This window comes from Saimiri boliviensis, chromosome 6 (assembly GCF_048565385.1).
Source record: "Saimiri boliviensis isolate mSaiBol1 chromosome 6, mSaiBol1.pri, whole genome shotgun sequence".
Classification (NCBI taxonomy): domain Eukaryota; kingdom Metazoa; phylum Chordata; class Mammalia; order Primates; family Cebidae; genus Saimiri; species Saimiri boliviensis.
Genome location: NC_133454.1, coordinates 46749498 through 46755842, shown reverse-complemented (window position 1 = coordinate 46755842; position 6345 = coordinate 46749498). Strand labels below are relative to the sequence as shown.

At 36.8% G+C, this 6345-nt stretch overlaps 1 pseudogene; it reads right to left on the bottom strand.

Moving 5' to 3' along the window:
• Positions 1-250: 250 nt before the first annotated feature.
• On the bottom strand, positions 251-1297 carry LOC101037772 (heterogeneous nuclear ribonucleoprotein A1-like; annotated as a pseudogene).
• Between the last annotated feature and the right edge of the window lie 5048 nt (positions 1298-6345).

Genomic DNA, 6345 nt, shown 5'->3' with positions numbered 1-6345 from the left:
CCATTTCCTCATTCTATTTTTATTTTAAAGACATTTATTCTATTTAGCATCATTAGACTTTTACATTTAGCAATCAACAGCATGGATGCAAAAAAAAAAATCTACATTAAAACCCTTCGTTGGAATGCTTTACACTTTCCACAGAACAGAAACTAAAATAACCTGTTATACAATTAGTCACAATTGCAGTCCTCAAGTCTTCTACACATACACATGAGTATTTGTCCGAAACATGTCTTCTTTGTAGAAGTTAGGCCCTGCCACCACTGTGCTTGGCTGAGCTCACAAATCTGTTGTGACCTGTAGCTTCCCTGTCATTTCTCTGGCTCTCCTCTCCTGCTAAGCTTTGCTTCCTAATTACAATCTTCTGCCACTGCTGTTACTGGAACCACCATAGCTACCTTGGTTTCATGGTTCGGCAAAGTATTGGCCTCTACCACCTTTGGGGCCAGAGCTTCTGCCTCCAAAGTTTCCTCCCTCCATGGGTCCAAAATTTGGAGACTGATTGTTGTAATTGTCAAAATCATTGTAGCTTCCACCATCTCTAAAACTGCTTCCGTCATTACCAAATCCAGTATAGTCATCTCTACTGCCACCAAATCCACCACTGCATGGCTACCACCAAAGCCACCACAACCACTGAAGTTTCCTCCATTATCAAAGTTGTCATTCCCACCTAAACCACCTTCACGACCACCACCAAAGTTTCCAGAACCACTTTTTGGCTGGATGAAGCATGAACCATCTCTTGCTTTGACAGGGCTTTCCTAACTTCACAATTGTGGCCATTCACAGTATGGTATTTCTTAATGACAATCTTATTTACTAAGTCATGGTGGTCAAAGATTATAAAGGAAAAGCCCCTTTTCTTGCCACTGCTTTGGTCAGTCATGATTTCAATCACTTCAATTTTTCCATACTGTTCAAAATAATCTCTTAGGTGATGTTCTTCAGTGTCTTCTTTAATGCCACCAACAAATGTCATTTTCACAGTTAAGTGGGCACCTGGTCTTTGAAAACCTCTTAAGACAGCTCTCTTTGTTTCCACAACTCTTCCATCCACCTTGTGTGGCCTTGCATTCATGGCTGCATCCATGTCCTCCACAGTGTCATAGGTGACAAACCCAGAGCCTCTAGAATGCTTGGTGTTTGGATCTCTCATTTCCACACAGTCCGTGAGCGTTCCTCATTGCGCAGAATGGCTCCTCAGGCTCTCATCAGTTGTTTCAAAGCTCAACCCTCCAATGAAGAGCTTCCTCAGCTGTTTGGGCTCTTTAGGAGACCCTGACTTAGACATGAGGCAGGGAGAAGAGAGACTTTAAAGACGCTTCCCCGGTGGCATCCACAGGCAGAAAGGAGCAAGCTGATGAACGTATCTCTTCATTCTGCTTTTTATAGTTATTTACTATAGGGTTTATTTAAATGAATTTTAAAATCTTTAGTAACTGCAAATTATAAGCATTGTGAGGAAAGACTATTGAGGCTTTGAGTATTCTTAAAAGACTAATATAACAAGTTATTTGTATATGTTTTAATGAATCTGATGCCATTTTAAGAACCAGTATCACTGATGTTCTATTGGAAGTCTTAGATTGGGAATCTCTTCAGATGATAAGGTTCTTTATCTCTCTTCAGAAAGCAGCTGTTGAGTTCTTCATCTTGTTGTAGGATTTTTTTTTTCCTTCAAATATCAAGCCTGAGTTCCTAAGTTAGTGTGCTGTGATATTTAATTAAATAATTAAAAATTAATTAAAAATTAAATTAAATTCATTAAATTAAAGATTAAATAAATAATTTAAAACATCAGTTGATGTTTTTAATAAATAAGGCTCTCTGCAGCTTTTCTGTTATGAATCACAGCCTCCAATGTTCATCTGAATGATGGATATTTGTGCATGCCTTAAGTTCAAGTTTTTGGTTATCCTATAGCCAAGTGGTTACAATATAATAGTATTAATCTACTTCAAAAGCAGTCTGAGAGAGTGTAAAAGGGCTTAACTTGGTGTCAGAAGATGTGATCGAGACATGAGTCAACTGTCCTTTCTTCCATTGAAAGGAGCTGTGTGATGCCAGGCAAAGCTTTAATGTATGTGGGCCATCTTTTCCCCATCTATGAAATGAAGGAATTGAAAAGTCTTATCTTTAACCTCCTTCCAACTCAATATTCTAGGATTCATTTAGTCTTTTGTTGAACAAGAAAGCCCTATACTTCCAAATGGTTATAGGAGCATTAATTTTAGACAGTTAAAGCCATCTTCCCCAGTGGCAAGTGGTGTGAGATTAAATAAATCACTTGAGCTCTTCCTTGGTTTACTCATCTGAAAGGTAGGGATAATAATAACTACTATACAAGATTTTAAAAAGACATTATAAGAAAGACCTTTGTAAACTTTAGTATACAGTACACATATTCTTGCCAGTCTGCTGCTCAAATATAAAATGCAACTTTGTGATATAAACAATTTGAAATGATCAAAATAATTCTAAATATTCTTCCTGCATACATTTTTAATTATCATAATATTTGATAAATACATAATAATATATATGTTAGCATATATGGTAGTTTTGCAGCATAATGATAAAATGGCAACTCATGACCCTACTACCCATCCTAGGTACTAAACCATTCTTAACGTCATTGAAATAGCCCTGTGTGTTTTTCTCTGATCCGACCTTCTACTTTCCTACTAGAGTTTGCATTTTTAATCATCTAAAATATATTTACCACATATGTATGTATTCTTAAAGAGTATGTTATTTAGTTTTGTTTGCTGGTTTTTTTTTTTTGTTTTTTTTTTTGGTTAAAAAATGACATGATACTGTATGTGGTCTTCTGAGACTTTCTTTTCTCCCCACTTAAGGTTATATTTTTATCATTAAGCTATATTGTGTCCTGTACACATAGATCATACATTTTTGCTGTTACATAATATTCCATTCTGTGACTATGCCACTCAGTATTTATCCATTTCCATGAAAATGAACACTTAGGTTGTTTTACTGTTGAAACCATAAAACTAAAGCAGCTATGAGCAAGGTGTACTCTCCTGGTGTACATGAATAAGAATTTTTCCCCCTTCCAGCTATGCTTAATTTTTCTCCTTAATATTTATTACTATTCACCATTATGGGTACATGCACCCACACATATACATAATATATCTCAAGGTTTTGTATATATGTATATAGAAGTATACACACACACACACACACACACACACACACACAAAATAACAAAAATCCACAGATGCTCAAGTCACTGATATGAAATGGGATAGTATTTGCATATAATGTATGTACATCCTCCTGTGTACTTTAAATCATCTCTAGATTACTTTTAATACCTAATACAATGTAATGCTATGTAAACACACACACACACACACACACACACACTCTCTCTCTCTCTCTCTCTCTCTCTCTCTCTGGATCCACAACTGGAATATAAGATTTTTATCTAGTTTTTCACTGCTGTATTCTCAGTCAGTACCTAGAAAAGGTACTGAGAAAGGGCTCAGATAATATTTGTTGAATGAATGAATGAATAGGGTTTTGTTGCTTGATTGTTAAATATATAAATTATCATGTTAGTATTTACTATTGATGTAGAACTCATTATGGAATATTGACAAGACCCTGAACAAGTTTCTTCTCTCCACCTTCCATTTATTCAGGGTGCTTAGGTTCTAGTCCCAGATCTGCCACCAACTAGCTGTGAAATGTTGAGCAAGTTACTCAGTCTTTCTGCTTCTGATTATAAACATTTATATAAAGGAAATAATAATTTATGTGTATTGTGCTGATTAGCATGTGATATTTATGCAAATGTTTTATGAACCACGAACTGATACATAAGCACATACTAGTTGTCATCATTCCTATGGTAAAGGTCCCTCACATTTACTGAGATTTTAAAAATAAGCATGAAGTTATTCATTTCATATCAAAAATTTTTGAGGTTGGGCAAGGAGACTAGGAGAATAATAAGAGATTGGAGAGAGTGAAAGAGCCCAGTTCTGGGGTCCTAATCTTGTACACTTTGTGTTGGATATGCGGTATCAAGCTTTTGCTGCAAAGTCAAGCTATTTTTAACCTCAAGTAAGCATAAAGAATCTGTTTTTAAGTAGGGCAACCAAGCCTGACTAAATGAAATATTCATCTTTTGTGTCAAAATAAGAAGTGATATATATAGTTGAGCACTAAGAAGGGATAGAGTCTTCTGAGGGTGAATCCTTAAGAAGTCCTGCATATAAAATAACTGTAGCAGAAATATCCATTTATATTGGATTAAATTTCTATATTGTAGATAAATGAGATTATTTTTCCTTTTTTTCTTTTATCTCAGACTCACATGAACAGGCAAAGGCAGAGGTGGTGATGTCTGAGAGAAGCTTTTTACCTGCCTGTTTCCAGAGTAGTGCAATGGAAAAAAGACCCCCAGATTTGTACTGCTCAAAATTAATAGCTTTGGCCTCTGCTTTATCATCTGTCAAAGGGATTAATAAGCATATTGTCTTACTCCTAGTGGTGTAAGAATTAAGTATGGTAATGTGAGTGAAAGTCCTGTGTAAACTGTAAAGAGGGATGTAGATGCTGATGTTATAAGATCAGGATCAAGAGACTGAAGTTCAAGGCAAATGCATGTATTTGTATTGTGACATGCAGTGATACGCATGAAGTAAGCTTTTTACTGTTGAATCCTTCCTGTTGCCCATGCCTTTTGTGAGGTCTTCCTTCTCCCTCCCTCATCTCATTTTTCTTTTTTATTTTCTTTAGAAAAATGTTTATTCACAGGGTTCTGAGGTACATGTGCAGATCATACAGGATTGTTGCACAGGTACATACATGGCAATGTGGTTTGCTGCCTTCCTCCCCATCACCTATGTCTGGCATTTCTCCTCATGTTATCCCTCCTCAACATCCCTACCCCCTACTGTCCCTCCCCTGCTTCCCCCCAATAGACCCCAATGTGTGATGCTCCCCTCCCTGTGTCCATGTGTTCTCATTGTTCAACACCTGCCTGAGTGAGAACATGTGGTGTTTGATTTTCTGTCCTTGTGTCAGTTTGCTGAGAATGATGGTTTCCAGATTAATCCATGTCCCTAAAAAGGACACTAACTCATTGTTTTTTATGGCTGCGTAGTATTCCATGGTGTATATGTGCCACATTTTCCTTGTCCAGTCTATCATCGATGGACATTTGGGTTGGTTCTCGGTCTTTGCTATTGTAAACAGTGTTGCAATAAACATATGTGTGCATGTGCCTTTATAACAGAATGATTTATAATCCTTTGGATATATTCCCACTAATGGGATTGCTGGTTCAAATGGAATTTCTATTTCGAGGTCCATGAGGAATTGCCACACTGTCTTCCACAATGGTTGAACTAATTTACATTCACACCAACACTATAAAAGTGTTCCTTTTTCTCCGCTTCCTCTCCAGCATCTGTTGTCTCCAGATTTTTTAATGATCACCATTCTAACTGGCATGAGATAGTATCTCAATTGTTTTGATTTGCATTTCTCTAATGACCAGTGATGATGAGCATTTTTTCATGTTTGTTGGCCTCATATATGTCTTCTTTTGAAAAGTGTCTGTTCATGTTCTTTGCCCACTTTTGAATGGGTTTGTTTGTTTTTTTCTTGTAAATCTGCTTTAGTTCTTTGTAGATTCTGGATATTAGCCCTTTCTCAGATGGGTAGAGGGCAAAAATTTTTTCCCATTCTATTGGTTGCTGGTTCACTCTAATGCTTGTTTCTTTTGCTGTATAGAAGTTCTGGAGTTTAATTAGGTCCCATTTGTCTATTTTGGCTTTTGTTGCCAATGCTTTTGGTACTTTAGTCGTGAAATCCTTGACTATGCCTATGTCCTGAATGGTTTTGCCTAGGCTTTCTTCTAGGGTTTTTATGGTGTTAGCTTTTATGTTTAAGTCTTTAATCCATCTGGAGTTAATTTTAGTGTAAAGTGTCAGGAAGGGTTTCAGTTTCTGCTTTCTTCACATGGCTAGCCAGTTTTCCTAACACCATTTATTAAACAGAGAATCCTTTCCCCATTGTTTGTTTTTGTCCTGTTTGTCAAAGATCAGATGGTTGTAGATGTATGGCATTACTTCCAAAGCCTCTGTTCTGATCCATTGGTCTATATCTCTATATTGGTATCAGTATGCTGCTGCTTTGGTAACTGTAGACTTGTGTAGTTTGAAGTCAGGTACTGTGATAACTCCAGCTTTGTTCTTTTTGCTTAGGATCGTCTTGGCTATGCGGGGTCTCTTTTGGTTCCATATGAAGTTTAAGGTGTTTTTTTCCAGGTCTTTGAAGAGGGTCACAGGTAGCTTGTTG